The sequence below is a fragment of the Papio anubis genome, chromosome 16 (genome assembly GCF_008728515.1).
Source record: "Papio anubis isolate 15944 chromosome 16, Panubis1.0, whole genome shotgun sequence".
Taxonomy (NCBI): Eukaryota; Metazoa; Chordata; class Mammalia; order Primates; family Cercopithecidae; genus Papio; species Papio anubis.
The window spans coordinates 23,410,897-23,432,741 of NC_044991.1; the positions used below are offsets into that span (position 1 = coordinate 23,410,897).

At 48.1% G+C, this 21,845-nt stretch overlaps 2 long non-coding RNA genes across 3 annotated transcripts; one reads left to right on the forward strand and one right to left on the reverse strand.

Moving 5' to 3' along the window:
- Positions 1–308: 308 nt before the first annotated feature.
- On the reverse strand, positions 309–12,975 carry LOC116270744. Its single transcript, XR_004178927.1, has 3 exons — positions 12,505–12,975; positions 3,650–3,984; positions 309–3,523 (listed from the first exon to the last, which is right to left on the reverse strand). It is a non-coding gene; the product is annotated as an uncharacterized LOC116270744 (long non-coding RNA).
- Positions 10,110–13,384, forward strand: LOC103888289. 2 transcript variants are annotated; one of them, XR_652745.2, is made up of 3 exons: positions 10,110–10,301; positions 12,188–12,379; positions 12,974–13,384. It is a non-coding gene; the product is annotated as an uncharacterized LOC103888289 (long non-coding RNA). The 2 variants fall into 2 exon arrangements; XR_002515350.2 differs by lacking the exon at positions 10,110–10,301 and having other exon boundaries at positions 11,147–12,379.
- The last annotated feature ends 8,461 nt before the right edge of the window (positions 13,385–21,845 follow it).

Here is a 21,845-nt window from a genome sequence, read left to right on the forward strand (position 1 = left end):
GCCCGTTCTTCTCTGAGCATGAGCTCCTTGAAGACGCAGCGATTCTCCAGGGCCTAGCACAATCCCTGCCGTATAGTATGTGCTCAATAAATACTTACTGAGTAGGTGAATAAATGGAGCAATAACCTACTTATTGAGCAGATCAATAAATGGAGGAATAACTATAAAAGTGGCTGGAATCGTGGTATCATTCTCTAAACTTCCAGGGACATCATTATACTTTATTATTGCAATATTTTTGTTTTTTTTTTAAATCAGCCCTTCTTAACAGTGTCTTTCATAAAGCAAAATTATTTGATTTTGATCAAGTTCAATATATTGATTTTTAAAATTGTATAACTCATGCATTTTTGTTCTTTTTGTGTCTTATTTAAGAAATATTTCCCAAACTCAAGGTCACGAAGAATTTTCTCTTGTTTTCTCATAGGAGTTTTATATTTCTTGAGGCCATGAACAGCGTCTGTCACATTCATCTCTGTGACTCTAGTACTTAGCATAGTGTCTAGTACGTAAGTCTCAATAAATGAATAAATGCATGACAGGTGAGCAGTGAGTGAATAATATCCCACTCTCCACCCACTGAATCCATGTGCATGGAGTTGAGGGGTAAGTAGGTGGGTCAAAAACAAAAATAAAAACAAACACAAAGCTACCCAACCGATTTCTTCTTCTGGAAGTCTAGCTAAAACTCATTTTGAAGTGATTTCCTTAAAAAAGAGATCAAAATTTTGTATTGCACAGAAAAAGAACTGTTAAAGATTTGAAAATTGTATTAATATTAAAAATTAAACATGTCTCTTTATTAACAGAAACAGAGTAAAAAGGCAAGCCACAGAGTGGGAGAAAGCTATTTGCAATACATGCAAGTGGCAAAGATTTGTACTGAGAGTTAAAAAAAAGACAAACAACCCAAGAGAAAAACAGGAAAACACTGGATCAGGAACTTTACGAAAGAGGACAAACACACGAAAAGGTGTGTAACCTCATTCACTAGTCACCAGAAAAATGCAAATTAAAACACACTGAGATCCCACTATGAACCCACCAGGGAGGCTAACACAACACAAGACAACATAATATCAAGCATTGATGAAGATAAGGAGCAACTGGAACTCTCATAGTTGGTAGAATGTGAAATGGCACATCCACTTTGGAGATCTATTTTTCAGCATCTACTAAAGCTGAATACATGCCTACCCTATAGCCTAACGATTCCACTTCTAGGTACACACCCAACAGAAACATCTACGTATGTTCACCAAAGTCACACGCAAGTATATTCATCACAGCACTATGTGTAAGAGTCCCCAAACTGAAAATTACCCAAATGTCCACCAGTGATAGAATGGATGTGTAAATTGTGACATATTCCCACAGTGGAATATTATCTAGAACTAAAAATGAACAAACTGCTGCAACACACGACATGCAACAACATGGATGAACCTCACAAAATAATATTGAGCCAAAGAAGCCGCACATCAAGGAAATATGCTCTGTGAGTCTATTTACATAAAGTTCAAAGCAAGCGAAAGCAATCTATGGAGGTGGAAATCAGGAAAGAGTAGTTATCTTGGTGGTTTAAGAACGGGTGGTGCTGGGGCTTGAGAGCTGTTTTTGGGGTGCTGATAATTTCTATTTATCAATCTGGGTGCTGAATCCTTGGGTGTGTACACCTAGTAGAAAGTCATCAAGTTGCATACTTGTGATGTGTTTGCTTTTCTGTATATATATATGTCCTACATTAAAAAAAAAATTATTTAAAAAGAAATTGCCCTGCCAAGTTAGGTTTGGGGTGATATTCCCAGCTGCATTTCTGAGCCTTGGTGCCAGCTGGGCCAGGGGGCTTTACTTCCTTCCTCTTGCTGTTTCTCAAAGCTTGCACCAGGGAGAAGAAATCTTTTTTTCCCTTCTTACTCTTTCCTCTCCCTTGGCCTGGAGCTATTGTACATATGCAAATGCAGCAATGTCAGCTATTGAGACAAGCTCAGCTATTTATAGCTAGAGTCTTGCAACACTTATCACAGCCTCTGCAGACTTTAGAAAGGCTAAGCACACACCACACACACACACACACACGCACGCACACACATGCGCACAAACGCACACACACTACACAGAGTATATTTTTTTCCCCAGGATATAAATTTCCCATCCCATTGCAGTCTGGGCCGTCGCATGCAACATTGATTGTCTGTTATATTACATTTATTAAGAAGTGATAACTTGTAATAATTGGATGTTAAATTAAAGAACTCTCTCCTAGTTATTGCCGTCTCAATTATAACTGTCGTTGGCTGGCAGTTATAATGATATATGAGGGTTGTATTTTACGCAGCCGACCATGACCTGGTGAGTAATATTCCCCCAGCTATGGGGGCACTCATGCACTCCTTGGCTTCTAATGCCTTGCTTGGGTGCTGATTGGAATATTAAGTTTCTGCAAGACTGCGATGCCGAAATCCACACGGAGAGCCGCGACTCTGCAGCTGAGAGCCCCCTCTGGCAATCTCCACCCCCTCCTGCTTCTCCTCACTGGTACATGTCCAACTCATTTCGGCTTTGTTTTATGGTTATAGGAATCAGGTTTATTTGGTGAGTTATAAAGTCGTAAAACGTGGGCGAGAGCGTGTTTGTGGTTTCCTTTAAGATGAAGCTCCAGCAATTAGCTCTTGGGTCCAAGTGCCAGTGGACAGAGACAGTTGCAGGTGGAAAGCAGGAGAGTGGAGGGATTGGATTTATTTAGAAGGACGGACGGCTGATCCTTCTAAATAGAAGGTGGCTGAGTTTCTGCCGGGGTGTCAGGGAGAAGAAGCTGGCAGCTCTGAGGGTCTGGAGTGGAGGCTTAAGTGGGGTACTGAGGGCTTTCAGTGGTGGCTGTTCCTGTAGGTTTCTGGCCCCTGCCCAGGTGAGAGGGCCTGACTTTAAGGGGCCACTGTGGGCCCAGACTTGGGGACAAGGTACTCCCTCTGTGGATAGACAATAGGTTCAATGAATCACTGATATATAACCTCTTTCTCATCTGCTTCCTTCCTTTCATCAAAGCCAGCGGAAGTGACTTCCAGCACATCAGTGGTGGCTGCAGGACATTCAGGGAGGGTCTGTTAAGACCTGGACCCTGGGGAGCCCTCTTACAAGCAGTCCTCGGGGCAGGTAGGGGTTATAATTGTGTACTAGTCCTGGGGCTGCTGTGACAAAGCACCACAAACGAGAGGGCTTGAAACAGCAGACATTTATTCTTTCCCACTTCTGGAGGGAAAGTCTCAAATCAAGGCGCTGGCAGGGCTGTGCTCCCTCTGCAGCCTCTAGGGGAGGAGCCTCCCTTGACTCTTCTGGCCTCCGGGAGCTCCAGGGGTTCCTCGGCTTGTGGCTGCCTCATTCCAATCTCTGCCTCTATCTTCACATGCTGGTTGTTCCTCCTGGTGTGTGTCTGTGTCCAAATTTCCCTCTTCTTATAAAACTAACAGCCATTTGATTTAGGGCCCAGCCTACTCCAGTGTGGCTTCATCTTCACTAGTGACATCTGCAAAGACCCCATTTCCAACTCAGCTCACATTTCCGGGGGTTAAGTCTTCCACATATTTTTTGGGGAAGCAATTCAACCCATAGCACCTTCCAATTTTATGGGCGAGAAAACAGTCTCACGTACCTGCAGTGAGAGCCCACGTTGACAGAGCGAGTGAGTGGCTGAGCTGAGATTCCAGTGAGCTCTGTTTGGAGCATCATTCTGACTCCCTCTTCTCCTGTCAGCCTTTAGGCAGCTGGGGTGAGTGGCAGGGCTCCTGGTTCAACGGAGATCAGGCCCCTTGCAGGTGGGGTGCTCTGGGTCTCACCAGAAGATGTCCATTGGCCTCTTTCTGACGTCAGTCAGTGAATGAATAATTGTTGGAGTCACAGAAGTCATTCATTCAACAAATACTTACTGGGTGTCCCATCAACCCCAAACAAACCAGACAAAGATCTCTGCCTCAAGGAGGTAGCCTTCTGAAACAGAGAGAGAGAGGGAGGGAGAGAGAGAGAGAAAGAGAGAAAGAATGAGTATCTAAATAAGTTAAAGATAGAGAACGTCAGGGAAGGGAACACATGCCATGAAGAGACAAGGTAGTGTTGTCTTATTACGTGGGCTAGCAGCAAGCTCTCCCTAAGGTGACAGCTGGGACTGGAAGAGGGAAGGAAGTGGCATATGGGGAAAGAGCATCCCAGGCCAAGGGACCAGTAAGTGCAAAGGCCCTGAGGCCACCATGTGGGGCAGGCTACAGGGGGGTGAGCTGTGGGAACTTGGGGCTTTCCTCTGAGGGAGCTGGGACCCAGGTGGGGTGTCTCCAGCCGAGGAGGGACGTGACTTGACATACATTTTAACTTGCAGAATCAACAATGAAGAGTGGCACAAAAAACCTGGGGACACTTGGAGGCTGCTGCCATAAACAGGCGAGAGGTGCAGGTGGCCTGGACTTGGGTGGTGGCTGTGGAGGTGGTGAGAATTGATTGGACTCTGTAAAAATGATGAAGTTGGAAGCAACAGCGCTGGTTGTATGTGGACTGGAATGTGAGCAGGAGAGAGGAGTTCGGGATGACTGCCAGGTTCTTTTTCTGAGCAAGTGGGAGGGTGGCACCATCCTAGGCTGAAATGGGGACACCTGTGCAGGTGCAGTAAGTTGTGGGGGTGTCAGGTGGGGATCATGGTTGGGGTTTTGAAGATGTGAGGTCTGGATGCCATTTAGACGTCAAAGGGGAGATGAAGAGGAGGCAGGTGGGCATGGGAGGCTGGTCATAGACATTGGAGCTGACGGCACCCACGTGGCATTGAAACTGTGAGCTGAATGAGGTGTCCTAGGGAAAGCATGCAGGGGAGAAGAGTGGCTCCAAGCATGTCCTGTTGTCAGGAGGAGAGAGCCCCACAGAGCTGACTAAAGGCACAGCAGGTGATGGGAACACAGCAGGATGGGAGGTGCCTGCGAAAGAGGCAAGGACTCCTTTGCAGAAGGCAGAAGTGACCTGATTCTGAGAAGCCCAATAAGACAGGCTGAGTCTTGGTCATGAGGGAATCTGCAATGCAACTGGCCACAGGGGTGTTATTGGATTTACACCTGCCCCGATACATATTTCTTCTGTGAATTCAATGTTACTTTCCTACAACAGAGAATAAAATCCCTTTATTTTATAATGGGGGAAATGGAGGGTGGTCAGATGAGTCAAACTGACAGAACAGGGACTAGAAGCTAGATGTCTTGACCATTGTCCCAGGGCCATCCCATCCCCTGATCTGACGATTCTACAAGAAACCAAGCTTCCTTTAGGACTTCACTCTACCAACACTCTTCTCACGCAGGCCCTCAGGACGAGCCAATGAAGTCTTCTCGAGTTCACTTTATGAATGAGACCCTCTTACCCGGCCAAAGTCACAGAGTTGGAAGGCGGTGGGGCTGGGATTTGAACCTGGGTTCTGACTTCAAAGCCCATGCGTTTTCCCACTGACCTGGCCCTCACACATGTTGTTCCCTCTGTCAGAAACATTGTTCCCTCTTTTACCCTCTATTTCCTCCCTACCTCCTACTTATCTTTTCAGACTTAGCTTCATCGTCACTTCCTGGGAACATCCTTCTACTGGTGTCTGCTCCATCAGGACCCCCTCCCAGGTCTCAAAGATCGCTGCTCCTTCCCCATAGCACCAACCAGAGCTTGGCATGAAATAATCATGGTGCCTGTGTTCATTTATAATCTGACCCTCTGTCTTGGCTCTAAATGCCAGGAGGCAGGGAGGGACCATGTCTGGTTCCCCTGCACTTGCGCCTCCACTGCATAGCACAACACTTGGCGCATAGCAGGTGCCCAGAATATTTTTCTTACCTGGAAGGGAAGCATTCATTGGGTGTGCCCTGACCTTTGTTTTAAGAGCTCTCACAATATGTAGCAATTGTTAGCGCATAGGCCAACTTGCCCCTGTTCTTTGCCGATGGACCAGGGCTTCCCAACCATATTTTCAGGAAAGATGAAAGGAATGGAGGAAGATATCAACACCCGACTCGGGTGTCTGCACAAGTCACCTTGCTGGCCTCCCCAGGCCCTTGGTGACATCATCCAACACAGCCCAGCAGGGCCTTATCTAGTATCTTACTTTGTTTTATTTCCCTTCAAGCATTTATCACTATTGGACACATTGGCATTGCAGATGTTTAGTAGCTTCTGTCTCTCACCATTGGATCATCAGCTGTACATGGGCAGAAACGTGTCTTTCTCGAAGTTGTAACTTCAAAACCTAGCCCCATGGCATGGCCCAGAGAACGTACTCTGGTGCTAGAGACTGCGGTTGCTGTGATTAAGACTGTCAGGGTGCTTGCAAGTACAAACACACCAAAGCCATTAAAATGGCTACTGATTTGTTCAGGAGAGTGAACGAATAATGAACCAGGCAGTTCTTGTACACCCACTATGTGCCGGCAGCAAGCTAAGCTCTTGATAGACATGCCCCTCTTGAATTTTGATAGCCACCCTTGGGATTTCCACCTCCTATTTTTCAGATGGGTAAACTGAGGCTCAGAGGTAAGGGATAACTTATCTAGAGCTGAGATTTCCGTCCTGGCCCGGATGTCCACTTCACCCACACCCTGCGGCTTCCTTTTTGAATTATCCCAGAACCAGGCCCTTAATGAATGAATAGTTGGCACATGGTTGTTGAATAACCAAGTGTCTGCTGGACAGCATTTTCCATGAACATTTGTGATTCAACATTTTTTTCCAGGAAACATTTTTTGAGGAGTCATTGCTGTCCTGGAAGGACACTTCTTAGAAATATCTGTTTTCTTTCTTGCTCTTCTGTAAACAGAGCATCCAATCTCTCCCACTCTCTGCATTTTTTTTTTAAGAATTAATTGCCCTTTTTATGGCTTTGGTGTGTTTGTACTTGCAAGCACCCTGGCACCCTCAATCAAAACAACAACATTCTCTATGAACAGAGAAAATTTGAACAGTCATTAAGCACCAGCGAATGTGGAGCGTATTAATGGGCAAACAGTAAGTCGGGGGAGAAGAAAATGTTTTTCTCTTGCAAAGTACATATGAAAAGTTGATCCAAACCAACGTGCTGCCATAAATCTGTTAATTTTGGCAAATTACTGGGAGTTAGCAGGGGCGGCTGGAGAGAACGAGGCAAAAGGTTGGCCGGAAACTGCCCACGAACTTCAGAAAGGAGAAGCTGCAAGCCAGAGGGAGCCGGTGGCTTCACTCTTCGCCCAGAAGCTGGCTGCCCTTTGCTGGGGTTTCTCTGGTCTTGAAGTCAGTGTCTGACTGTCTCTTTAGGTAGCCGGGGCCGTGGCCCAATTAAGAATACAGCCCGATACTGGGATGAAGGGAGGCCCAGGCCTTGGGGGCTGCAGCTTCTCAGGGGGCTGTACAGTTCTTTCCCATTCCAATTGCATTGCTGGTCCTCTCGGGGCCCCTGACCTGGGCTGCCTCCTCCTGACCTCCTTCCTCCTCCTCCCCCATACCCAGACCCAGTCTGGCTTTGGTCTGTTTCCTTTGGCTCAGACCACATACTGCTCTCTCTGTTCTGGGACTGAATTAGGTTCAGGGGTGCGGGGAGGGAATTGATTGTGTGCTGTAAGAGTGTATGTGTGCATGTAGATGGCTGTGTGCCTGTATGTGATGTATGTGTGCATGCACATGTGCATATATGTGCATGTATGAGGGTATGTGAGTGTATGTGCACGAGTGTGTGCATGTGAATGTGTGCATGTGAGTATGTGTGTGCACATACGTGTGCGCAAATGCATGCGTGTGTGTGCCTATACATATGTGTGTGTACACATTAGTGTGCATGTATGAATGTGTGAGTATGTGCAGGTATGTGTGTGCCTTGAGTAGGTGTGTGCATATGTGTATGTGTGCATGTATGTGTGTGCTTTGAGTAGGTGTGTGCATGTGTGTGTGTGCATGTATGTGCATGCACATGCATGTGTGCATGTGTGATGCATGTGAATATCTGTGTACCTTGAGTATGCGTGCATGTTAGTGTGTATGTGCACGAGTATGCATGTGTGCATGTGAATGTGCATATGTGTGTGTATGCATATGTTTTTGTGTGTACAAATATGTGCATGTTTGTGTGTGTATGTGCACATTTGAGTATACATGTGTATGTGCACACTCGCTTGGGTGCTAGTGTGTTAGAGAGGGGTAGGGAGGAGTTGCTGGTGTCACTCAAGGCTTTTGATAACAAAGAACATTTTTTCTTCCCAGTGGAAACAAAACCCAGCCTTCCAGAGGCGACTCATGCCCTCTCAATCTCCCTCTCTCCACCTCCTCCTTGTTCCCCTCTCTGCCCCTCCTTCTCTCTCCTCCAGAATGTTTTCTTTCTCCAGTGCTCTTTTTCTCATCTTAGATTGCTTTCTCTGTCTTTCAGGCTTCCAATCATCTTCTCGGTTTTTTTCCCGTTTCTCATCCATATTTCTGTCTCTCGCCATCACTCTCCTATCTCCTCTGTCTCTCTCCCCTTTCTCTCGCTCCTTCTTTCCTCCTCTTCTCTCCCCTGACCCTGATTCATCCTGTGGAGTTCAGAGCTGTCACACTACGGACTTCACCATGTGAGCAGGAAATGAAGGAGAAGCACAAACCCCGCTTCTCTTAGAGCCAGTCTTAACTCTCAGATTCCGTGGGGCACAGAGGTGACGGCAGATGCAGAACGCCAAGTCCCCTTCTCGCCACTCCTCTGTCGGGTGGGGCTGTGGGGCCTGCAGGAGGCTCCTCTGTCCCGGGTGCCTTTTCCTGCCTCTTCTTTTTCCTGGCGGACACAATCCTCTGCTTCGCTGCTTGCTCCTTCCCAGCCCGGCGGAGGCTTGCTCTTTGCTGCCTGGGAAGCGGACTCCTGGGCCATGTGCTGCAGCATGACTCGGTTAATATATTTACAGTAAATACACTCCTGGTTATGCCAGAGGAAGGGGCTGCTTTGGTTAAGCATTTATTACTGAGGCGGCTATTTTCAATGTGTTCCACATGATCATTCGGCAAAGCTGCAATTTGGCACTTGTTCTGGGCTTGAAGGAATCGCTTCCCCAGAGGTGACCCTTGGCGGGAGATTGCATGTCACTACATGAGGAATGGCCGCGGCGGGTGTGATGGGTAGGCTGTCTGCCTTCTCTGACCTCAATCGCTTTCCTGCGGTGCGGCTGCCGGGACAGATGAGGGTTGACACAAAGTGCTTATAATTTCCTTTGGAAAGTGGCAGAATGATAATGGGGTGCCGAGCCCCGACGGGTTGGCCTTCACAGGCCGGGAACTCCTGTTGGGAGTGGCCATCGTAATGGGGACAGGAGGCAGCTTTGGTTGAATTAAGAGAATGCCCAGCAGGTGGGGGGAAGGTTGCAGATTCAGGAGGCAGATTATTTTGGGACCGAAAGTGAGCGGGCCACGCAAGGAACAGGTGGTACCTAGCACCTGCTGCGTCCTTGGCGCCAGGCCATGAATGTTCTCCCATGCACTGCGATGTCCCCGTCAGCGTGAGGCCTGGTTGGAGTGCAGAGGCAGTGCAGCACAGTGGTGACAAACCCCGACCCTGTGCCCACACACTCCAGCTCTGCCCATCCCCAGCCTGGTGGCCCTGCATGAACGACTTGACCACACTCATGTCTCGGTTTCTGTGCATGTGAGGGGGACAGCATCAGTGCCTGCTCAGAGGGATGTTCTGAGCATCCAAGGAGCCAAAGTTGGGGAGCACTTTGAACAGGGACGGGCACATAGCAAGCTCTATTGGAGTGCTATTAGTATTGTTATCATTGTTGTTGTTGTTATTCTGTGTTTAAGAATGCAATATATGAATAGACGAAGCAGGCTCCCAACAAATAATTCAGAACACTGAGACACTGAGACACTGAGAACCTTGTAGCCCGGCATAAAGCACTCAGGAGTTGGAAGTGGGGTTAGAAATCAGTATTCATATTCCACTCGATGTCCCTGAGGGACAGCCCTTCTGAGGTTTGTCTCCTGTCCTCCCTCCCTCCCTCCATCCTCCCTGCCTCCCTCCATCCTCTCTCCCTCCCTCCATCCTCCCTTCCTTCCCTACCTTCCCTCCCTTCCCTTTCTTTCCTTCCTTCCTTCCTTCCTTCCTTCCTTCCTTCCTTCCTTCCTTCCTTCTCTTTCTTTTTTCTTTTCTATTAAATGTTAATTTCTCCTTTTGAATCATGAGACATACATGGCAATTGGCCATGTAAAGGACACTTGAGACTAGACGAATCTGATCATCCCTCTGGAGAGCACAGCAGCTGGGGACCACGTGGCCCTGCCCACCATCACCCCATGGCATGCAATAGGTATTCAATGAATACTCTGTCTCATTTGTCCTGTGTCAGTAGTCCCCTTGGACAGATTACTCCCCATCTCTGGGCCTGAAAATATGCCAGACCAGGTGCCTTGGATCTGGGTCCCCCTGGCCCTGAATCCGGCACCTACTAAGCAGAGCAACCCTGGGTGAATCCTGTAACCTCCCTGGACCTTGGGGCTTCCATCTGCAGAATCTGCTCCTGGGAATTGTGAGGCTTAGGGAAGGAGAGGAATGCTCTGTGGGAGCCAGCAGGGCCAGGAGCATTTTGACCTTGTGCAAAGCTGGGCCTTTGCAAAGCAAAGCTTGACCTCTTGCAAAGCTCTTGCAAAGCTGGGCCTGGTTATTGGCAGGATCTATAAGCATCTGGCTGGTCTAGGCTATTCTTGGACCTTAAAAAATAGGCAGAGGTGCAATCGTGGTTACACAAAGTAGGGACTCTGAAAATATTTGAGCTCTGTAGGATGCATTAGGAGAAATGCTAACAATGTTTCATGACTACAGCCTGGAAGGAAGGGTCGGGAAGAAAGATCATGCTCATTTAGGAGATCGCCTCTGTGCCATCCTATCTTAGGACAACTTCCAGTTTGCAGTGCCCTTTTCTTCTGTTTTCCTTTTTTTTTTTTTTTTTTTTTTTTTGAGACAGAGTCTCACTCTGTCGCCCAGGCTGGAGTGCAGTGGTACAATCTTGGCTCACTGCAGCCTCTGCCTCCCAGGTTCAAGTGATCCTCCTGCCTCAGCCTCCTGAGTAGCTGGGATTATGGGTGCCCACCCCACACTCAGCTAATTTTTTTTTTTTTTTTGTATTTTCAGTAGAGATGGGGTTTTACCATGTTGGCCAGGCTGGTCTCGAACTCCTGACCTCAGGAGATATGCCCACCTAGGCCTCCCAAAATGCTGGGATTACAGGCATAAGCCACCACACCAGGCCCTGTTTTCCTATTGAGTGCATCCGTGAGCACATGAGTCAGGGTGGGCTGTGTCGCTGTTAGCCAGATTTAGTCTTTCCACAGGTATTTGATTTGGGTATGATGAATGTTGCTTTAAGCTGGTCAGGGATGTGGTAATGAAACATTGTTAGCATTTCCAGGTCTGGAAGAATGATCTGTGTCCTAGCCATCTGGGAATCTCATAACTGGCTGTCTTCTCTCTCTCCTGTCCACTCTAAGACATGAAAATGTAATTAATAATTGTCCAACTCAGAGACTCTTTCCAACCACAGGGACAAAAAGAGTGGCCCTTCTTCAGAAACCCAAACCGGACCACATCGCTCTCCTCCTCACAAACTATCTTAGTTTAAATTTCCCCAGAAGCAGACTTTGAGATAAGGAACTAGGGGCAAGAAATATTTTTGGGGAGGGGATTCCAGGAAGCCCCAAGATGGGAGTGGGAGAAATAATCCAGTCAATAAAGGGTATGTCATAAAGCCAGTTATCAGTGTGGGTGACTGGAGCTTACTCCAGCAGACAAATTCTAGAAAACCCTAAAATCCAAGCTTCAGAAGTCATCCCACCTGAGGAGTGAGGGAGCTGGGGTATTGATACACCATCTCCCAAGAGTCACTAGCTGAGAGCTGCTTTGGGTTGGGGCAGGAGAATTCCTTGGCACTTCCAGCCTACCCTGTGGATCTCTAGAACAATCCCTAAGACTCAAATATACCTATAGCTGAGCACACTGAATTAATAAGGCTGAAGGATGCAGGTAAGTTTCCAACAGGGGTGCTACACAACCCTCTCTCACTCTCTATACCTTTTGCTCACAGAACCTTCCTGCCTCTTCCCCATGATTTTAAGCACTGCTTTCCCCAAATGCCATGCTTCTTGCAACTGTGTTTAACTGTCTGTGCATTTGTCTGCTTGCCCCCATCCTGTGTTCCAGCTGTGAGCTCTATGAGACAAAGCCATATCTTATACAACTCTCTATTCTCAAAATAAATGTTCAACGTTAAAAAAATGAATCCTATGGAGATGGGGCAGACAGAGGTTCACAGAAGAGGGAATTGTGTGGCAGCAGAGCCTCAAGGAGAGTTGCTCAAACCCTAGTAGGTAGCGGACATCGTGGGCTGCCAAGGTAAAGATACTTTTCTCTGGATTCTCCCCTGTTCTGACCATCAGTGTCCCCACCCTGCCCAATTTCAGGAACAGGAAAGGGAGAGATAGAACCACACCCTTATTAAAATTGAGGCCTTTGCTCACTCTGAATGGAAACAGACGAATCTGAGATCATCCTTGGCAAAAAATGCTGGGAAACAGAATCCTCCTTTTGGGATGTTGATGGTTGAATCTCAGCACAGCTTTTGACTTTATTTCCATCTTTTTGATACCTGAAATAGTTGTGAAAAGTTTGAGATCATCTCTTGGGCCCAGATGCTCATAAGTGGTCTAGGTCACTGGGAGTAAGACAGTGATGGGTAGCCCATGCCAGGGACTTTGAAGAGATGAGTGATTTTAGGCAAAGCACCTTGGCTATGATGCCACAAAGATGGGAGGTGGCCACTTCCTGTGAGACAGGAAGTGGAGAGAAATATATAGGGAAGCCATTTTCAGAGCAAGGGTGGCTTGTGGATTCATGGAAGTTCATAGTATTTCCCATCCTGACATATTAAGAAGGAAGGATGTGTTGTCCCTTACTAGCTCTCAGTTAAAACATCTTCTTATTTCCCAGTATTGAAGGAACTATCAGAGGAAAGGAAGGAGAGAAGGCAGACCACCATGGATGCAAAATCAGGGACTTCAAGGGATTTTCGGATCCATCTGAGATGAGAGTTTCATAATAATCCTGCCACACTTCCTAGCAAAGCTCCCTTTCTGCCACTCTCAGAAGCAGGTGACATGTTTACTTCATTTTAAGCAAATTCAACATATGGTTACTCAAGTTATTCCTTTTATAAAATGGATCCCCTACAGTAATCATTGAAGAAGCAAGATCTCCAGTACACGTGAAAAGCAATCTGTTTTTAAAATGAAGTTTATTTTCAAGCAACTTTTTCAAAAGTAATGTTTATGATTAGTACGACTAATAATTCTTACATGTCAGACAGTGTTCTAAGCTTTCCAATTTAATTCTTGCAACAACGCAATGAGGCTGGTGTTGTTTATATTCCCAATTTATAGATCAAGTAAGTGAGGCATGAAGAAATAAGATAACTTGCTCAAGGCCATCCAGCCAGTAAGCCTCAGAGCCAGGTATAAACCCAGGCTGTTGGGGACAGAGTCTATAGTTTTGATTGCTATAATTTTCTGCCTCTACACATGAGAAGGAAACTGGCTAGTATTCAGGTCTGGCCAGACAGGGAAGATCCACGCTGCCATCTGTCATGGGGTGAGTTTCCAACAAGAACAGTCTGCTCTGAACCCTCTTTTATTCTCACCTGTTCTGCTTACCTCTGGAGTTTGTCATTTGGGAGACTTGGGCCTTCCTCAATCTCCAGCTTCTATCACAGAACCTGGAACTGTGTAGATGCTTACTGAAGCATCTGCTAAATGAATGTTGGGTGAGTGAGACAGTACACACACAGATTCCTTTGCAGTGATGTGAGCTGCTCACACTGGATGCACACAGGCAGAGAAAAGAGAGAAACTGAGGCTGTTATTGGAAGGCTCAGCTCAAATCCTTTCCTACTTTGATGACCATCTTTGGTTCTATTATCTGGAAAATTCCATATGGGGACTGCAAGCTCTTTGAATGCAAAATTCACCACCTCTGCCCTATTAATGGATCCCCAATATCTGGCACAGTGCTTGGCTCGTAGTAGGGATACCGTATGCTGAAAGCATGAGCAGTTGGTGGAGTGAGGGAGTGACTGGAAGGATGAATACATATTTCCTACCCTGCCAATGTCCGGCTCAGCAGCCCCCAAACTGGTGCAAGCATCAGGATCTCTTGGAGACCTTGTGACAACACAGACGGGTGGGTACAGCCCAGGAGTGTTTGATTCAACGGGTCTGGGTTGGGTCCAGGAGTTTGCATTTCTGACAAGCTCCCAGTTGACGCTGATGCTGCTGGTCTGGGCTATCTACCTTGAGAACTACAGGTTTTAGCAGCCCTAGCTCAATGGTTCGCAATCTTCACTGCACATTGGAACCACCTGCAGGAATTTAAGAAAATGCAGATTCCTGGGCTCCTTCCCTGGACATTCTCATGCAACTGATCTGAGGTGTGGCCAGGCATTGGGGATTTTAAAAGCTCCCAGTGTGGCAGGGCGTGGTGGCTCATGCCTGTAATCCCAGTACTTCGGGAGGCCAAGGTTGGCAGATCACTGGAGGCCAGGAGTTAGAGACCAATCCGGCCAACATGGCAAAATCCCATCTCTACTAAAAATACAAAAATTAACCAGGTGACGTCGCAGGCACCTGTAGTCACAGCTGCTCAGGAGGCTGAGGCATGAGAATCGCTTGAGCCCAGGAGGTGGAGGCTGCAGTGAGCCGAGATTGCACCACTGCACTCCAGCCTGGGTGACAGAGCAAGACTCTGTCTCAAAAAATAAAAAATATTTAAAAAAGAACTCCCAGCATGTTTCGAAAGCAGCATAGCCAGAAAAGCTCCAGCCCGGCATTCAGTTTTGACTCCTTACCTTGATCTTCTTTGTGGCTGAATGGGTTGGAGGGCTTATGAGTGGCTTAGCTCACTTCTGTGTCTCTTGAGGCCCCCGAAAGCCACCTTCCCTGCTATATTCTGTGGTTGTTCCAGGCAACAGTTTCTCAGCGTGCTGCTTCCCTGAAATTTCATGTCTGTTCTTTGACGCCATGAGACCCCATCCCAGCCCTCGCCCACCCCACATGCTGCGGTGTCTATTAAGAGCAGATGCTAAACCATTTCCAACAGGCCTTGAAGCTAATACGCTGCAGAATGGATTCAGAAGGACCTATTTCTTTGTGCGCTGAGAAAGAGTGAATTAATGCTCAATGAAAACCTCCAGAGAACCAGAGTCAGGGCTGGGGGGAAGTTGGTGGCTAAATCAACAGTTATAAACTGGCCCAGTCATTTTTCATTATTTGGTACATTGGAAAGATATTTTCCTTTTCAAATGCAGTTGGAAATCCGTTTGGTCGAAAGTCGGTCGGAAACCTCATCACCATTGCCCCCGAAAACTCACAGCCTCTGTCAGGGGGGTGGAAGAAAAATGGCCCAGGTCCCCAGCAGAAGTCGAGGTGATGAGGCCATGAAGGGGAGTAATGGGGGCTGTGTGATTTTTCAAAAATGTTGCCTGTGGGTCCAAACTTTTACAAGGATCTGAATCTATGGTGGTTTAAATTGTGGATCTGGAGGTGAAGCCACGGGTCTCCTGTGGTTTCAAGGAAAGAACAAATCCAGGTCCCGATGGCTCTGGCTTCAGTCTAACATGGCCCTTCCTTTTGCAAGGGTGTGAGCAGAGTGTGAGCTAGAGATTGGGCCCTGAGGAGCAAATATAAATCAGAAATGTGGCCCTACTTTTCTTTCATGGCCTATGACAGGCTCCGGAAAGGGACAGATTGCCCAAGGACGTGCCACCCGTGGTGACATCTGAATTGGTGGTTTGCTTCCTGACAACCACAGTGAGAGAAAAAACCCTAGACAGGGCAGCAGATTTTAGCATGAACCATGGTTCTGCCCACTCTGGGCTTGTGTGATCTTGGAAAAGTCGCTGGATCTCTCTGAGCCTCATTTCCCTCTCTTACGAAAGTGGGAGGATCAGGGCTGGGGTAAGTTGCTGAGATGTAGGCATCTGGCTCCTGCAATCTGCGAGGACGCTGTCGAAGGCAAGAGAACTTAAGCCTAAGTCAGGAAGGTTATATCGTGGGGAGTCAGGGCAGGGAAAGGAGAGAGATAGAGAGAAAATGGGAGGTGGAGAAAAGAACCCCTTCTTCAGGTGGACCTACCCCTGCAAGGCCCTTGTGTAGTCAACAACCTGAATATCTGTACTTGACATCCCTTGCTTCCTGCCTTTATTCATTTTTCTTTCTGGGCCATGAAGGCAAGGATACGGCTCTGCAAGACCTTTGTGCAGTCCACAACCTGAATATCTGTACTTGGCATCCTTTGCTCCCTGCTTTTATTTTTTCCTTCTGGGCCATAAATGAAAGAACCTTCTAACTTACTTCTTTAATGCCATATGTAGACCCCCTCACCATTTTCCATACACTGATTTGCTCAGGTGCCCTCACTTCAAGCTAAACCCTCCACCAACGTTGAGATGAAGGTCTGACTATTCTTCAAGGCCTATAAGGCTCTTGTATAACCTGGCTCCTGCTCACCGCTCCCATCTTATCCCACATCAGTGCCCCCTCCACATCTGGGCTCCCGCCACACTGGCATTTTGTTGGGCTCTCCCTGCCCCAGGACCTTTGCATGTGCCATCCGTGCTGCCTGGAGCACTCTGTCTGCTCCTCTTATTTGGCCCATTTGTCCTCCTTTAGGTCTCTGTTCCAGAGACCATCCATTTCAGTGATGATGGCCTCAGGGAGGCATTCCTGGACCCCCAGCTATGTCAAGTCTCCACTCATGACACCATGTTCCATTTTCCCATTATGTGACCTCTTGTCACAGGTGCAGTTTACATCTACCCAGTGATAATGAAGGAAGTGTCCATCTCCCTACCAGACTGTAAGCCCCAAGGCAGAGACTGTGTCTGTTTGGCTCACCAGTGCTTAGCAGTTAGAAAGTGCTCAATAAATATTGGTTTAATTACTTAATTTATGGTCCTGCTGCCAGCTGCTTCTGCCATTCCTCACACACCAAGCAAGGCACTGGGAGGTGGTTGATAAACCTCCACGGATATCAGCTCTCTTCATTTAATCACCGTAATAATAAATCCCTGTAAGTATTCATAATTTATATTTATCACTTACGTATATAAAAACAGAGAACCAGAGAAGGTAAGAGGCTTGCCTGCAGTCACACAGCGATGGTCAGGGGCAGAGACAGGACTAGAATCCAGCGCTTCCAGGCTCCACCTCCAGCCTGGGGAGAAAGCTAGGAGCTCAGTCACAGGTGCCCCGAGCCTGGCCTGGGTTTGGGGTTGAGTTGGATGTGTCACTGCCTCAGGTGCTAGGAGAGCCTTGGGGCAGCACTGGGACCAGATTAAAGGGGAGCAAGGGAGCACTAGGCTGGTTCAGGCAAAGTGGGCAGCAAGCTTGGGCAACGATGGGCAGTCCCTTCACCTCTCTGAGCCTCAGTTTCCTCATCTGGAGCATGAGAACAATGCCGTTCTCCTTAAGGGATTGAGTCTTGGGGTCTGCCTCATGTTTGGTTCCAGGTGGAGTGTTCAGGGGATAAAGGGATCTGGAGCAAGATGAGGGTGGAGGGAGAAGAGGGTGATGAGGTAGAAAATTCAGGACCCCCAGCCAAGCTGCCGGGCTTTGCAGACTCAGAGGAGGAGCTGGGTAGCTAAGAATGCTAATAATGACCACAGCTGCCACAATGGCAGCTTCTGTTTGCTGCATACAGCCTAGTACCACATTACACACTTGACGTGCTAGATCTCAGTCATGCCCCCCCAGGTTTTAGGAGGTACAGATCATTGGGTCCATTTTACAGATGAGGACACCGAGGCTCGGGCACATTCACTTGCTGACTGTAGTGTGCATCGTGTTCCATTATCACCCTGGGGACTTGGCAGTTCCTCCCTACTGAACAATCAACACATGAATGAAGCCCACATACCCAGTAAGATGGTACCCTGAGACCCCTGGCCTGGTTGGGGCCTTCTCTGGGCTTCAGAGGCCGCAGACTCACCCAGTGGAAAGTAAAAGTACCTCCCACAAAGGTTCCTTTGATACCTGCTGCACTTGTCAGCCTGGAGTCCTGATGGGCAGACTGGGGCTTTGCACAACTGGTCCAGGCCCAGCGAAGTGCCTGGTGTGTGGTTTGCTCAGCAAATATTCATTACATACATAATATGCTGGTGAAGTTGAGAGGACAGAGTTTTTGCCCTCGCGGAGCTCCACTGACCACTGAACGCCCGGTTTATGGTACGACTGAGCCCAACTCAGAACCCAGGCTCTTTCCTCCGCCCAAATTTTAGCCATAGCCAAGTTTCAGAAAATGGCGCCTCTCTTCTCCCAGGCATTCAGGCTAAAATCTTGGCATCATCCTTCCTTGCCTCTTCCAGCTTCTGGTGGCCCCAGGAGTCCCTCGCCTTGTGGCTGCATTTCTCCAGTCTCTGTCCCCATTTTCACATGTCCGTCTCCTCTTCTTCATGTTTCTGTGTGTTCTCTCCTCTTCTTACAAAAACACCAGTTTGCTTGAGGCCAGGAGTTTGTGACCAGCCTGGACAACGTAGCGAGACCTGTCTCTAAAAAAAACGCCCGATATTGGCCAGGCGTGGTGGCACGTGCCTGTAGTCCTAGCTACTGGGGAGGCTGAGGTAAGAGGATTGCTTGAGCTGGGGAGATCCAGGCTGCTGTGACTGTGATCATGCCATTGCACTGCAGCCTGGCAACCTGGGTGACAGAGGGAGACCCTATCTCAGAAAAGAAAAAAAGAAAGAAAAAGATAAAAGAACACCGTCATTTGATTTAGGGCCCACCCTAATCCAGCACACCCTGATCTTAATTTAATTGCACCTTCCAAGACCCTGTTTTCAAAGAAAATCACATGCTGAGTTCCAAGTTGATGTTACTTCAGGGGGCAGGGGGCCACTGTTTTACTCACTACAGTAGGGATACTTTTTTAGGGTAAGTTAGCCAGCCCTGGATTTTATCTGCTGAGGCTAACGTCCCAATAATCATAATAGTGGCTATAATGTATGTACAAAGCACCTAACTCTGTGCTAGGCCCTGTTCCAAGCATTTCTATATATTACCTCGTTTCATCTTCAAAATAACTCCATTAGTTGGCACATTAATCCCATTTTGCGGATGAGAAAACTGAGGGCCACAGAGTGATATGCCCAAGGTCACCAAGCATGTAAAGGTTTCCCAGTAGCGATCAGCACTGACCACAGGCCCTGGCATTCCTGTCTTACTGTCTGGAGCCAGGCTAGGGCAGGAAGGGCTGTCACTTGTCCCCACAGCCCATGGAGCCAGATGCCATCTTGACGAAGGGAACAAGAATGGATGCCTGGGTGCAGAGCCATGGGGAGGGGGCATTGCCACCCGGTGGGTGCCCGGCCGCCCTCCCAGGCATAGCTCCTGTCGCTGTTGCCTGGGCCTGGCGTAGGCAGCCCGCAAGTAAACAGTGTCTGAAACCTATTCTCATTAGGCTAATTTACGAATAAATTACCATATTCAATGGCCTTATTTTTACTGCTCGTTAACAGGCCCGTGATAGGATGATAATTACGGGATTTTAAGTGGCTAATGGCAGCTGGGGCGTCAAAAGCAGTTTTTACGAATCTGTTTATGGCAGCGAAGGTGACAGGAGGGGAGGGACATTGAAATGTTGAAATCACACTTTGAGAAAAAAAGCTTTAATTGTTGAGTATTTATTAGAGAGGAGGGAAGGCTGTAATTTAAAAAATGAAACTCTGAAAAACAAAGGAAATTAATTCGTCTTCCCCCCTGTGCTGTGACCTTCAGGGAGTGGGTGAGGGGTGGGCAGGATCCCAGGAGAAGGGTGTCAAGTTCAGGCATGAGTCTGGGCGGGTCCTCTCTGCTTTCTGCTGCCCCTGCAGGGAAGGCATCTGGGGGCCTGTGATCTCGGCTCAGATGCCCCTCTGCGATCCAGGGAGGGATCCCTGAGAGAGGTAAGAACCCAGCAACCTGAACGCAGTGACCGTGTGGGCATTTGATTCATTGTTTCATCATGATCAGATCTCATCCATTCCAGCTCCCCTGCTAATATTTTACACGCATTATTTCATCCAACTCTTGCAAAAATGTGGAGAGCTAGTCATTATTCCTAACGTATACTGAGTGCTCATATATGCTTTCTGTGTATTAATTCACTTAAACGGATAACCTCGTGGGATCGGTCACTATTGTTATCCCCAGTTACCGAGGAGAAAACCTGAGGCACAGAGAGGTTAAGTAAGCTGCACACAGTCACACAGCGAGGGCCCGGGTTGGCATCTGTCTGGCCTTGCTTCTTTTATTACCTCCCTCTCAGTGAATCCCTGGCAAGCTGGTGGGGTCGGCATAGGGCCCCAGGGGACAGAGGAGAGAGCAGAAAGCCCAAAGAGGTTAAACCGTGTGCCTGGAATCACAGAGGCTGAGTTCAAATGTCAGCCTCTCTGAGCCCAAACCGGCCGCTGACTTGCCTTGAAATGGGACTCACGAGAGTGGAGATGAGGCGCAGGCATCTTTGAAAAGGCCACTGGACATTTTGGTGGGGTGATTTCGGGGGCCATTGCCCCGCCCTGTGAGCTCTGTGGGTGCCTCTCCTGGGTCCGGCCTTCTCTTCCCCACCTGCCCGGCCTCCTCCCTGCCGTCCTCGGCTCCTCATCCCCCGGCCACTGGGCCGATCCATCTCGCTCCTCCACTTTAGTATGCAGCCCTCGGAAAACAAACACGCAGCAGCCTGACAGTGGGAATAAATATCGTGGCGATGTTGATTAGCATTTGATCCCAGCTGGGTCTCTGGGAGCTGAAGTACTGGAATGTCTTGGCAGTTTTTTAATGCTGAATAATTTGATTAGATCAGTGACTGAGCCTGCTGCTCCTGGTGAGATAAACCCTCCCCACATTACAGGGGAGAGAGGGGGTGGACGGAGGGCGGACTTCTGAGCCCCCAGACTTCCTGCTCCTCCACCAGCCCTCCCAGCGTTGTCTGCGCGGCCTCCCCCTCCCCAGCTCGGCCCCCTTCCTCTCTTCCTCTCTCTTCCCTGCACCTTCATCTCTCTCTTTCTTTCTCTTTCCTCTTCCTTCCTCCTCCGGCATTCTTCCTCTTTTCCTTCTCTCCTGGGGATATTCGTCTCATTTCTTTTCCTCCATCTTTTCTTTTTTCCTGTATGTTTCATCTTTTTTTCTTTCCTCCCTTCTTCTTCTCTTTCTCCTTCTAAATTCTCAATTCTCTTTTTCCCCTTCACCTCTTCCTCTTTCTTTTTCTTCCTTCCTCTCCATCTTTCTCCTTGCCTCTCCCTCCTTTCGCCTCTCTCCCATTCTCCATTTCTCTCCCCTCTCCCCACCTCTCCCGGTTTCTTCTTTTCTCTCCCTACTCTCTTCCTTTCTCTCCTTTCCTATCCCTCTTCCTCTTGCCCCCTCCCTCTTCCCCTCTCCTTCATCTCTCCCCACTCCTCCCCTCCTCACTCCCATACCCACCTCCTCCTTTCCTGAAGCCTTAAATACATCATTTAATCAACTCCACAATTTCAATTTCACACAGTTGTCAGCTCGAATGTCTGACGAGGTGGTGAAGACCCCACAGATTGTGGGCAGAGGTCACGGGGTCATCAGGCCTCCCTGCTTCCTCAGACCAGACCAGCTCTCAGCCCCGGCCCCCTCCCACACCACCCACCCTTCTGCAGCCAGCCCAGGAGGGATTTCGGAGGGTTCTGCTTTTCCCGTGGCAACTGTCAATCAGTCATGTAGATGTTTCTCTTGTCATCAGTGTGAAATTACCAGAGTGGCCTCATTATCTGCTTACTCCAAATTTGGAGGCAATATTTCTGTTTGAAGGA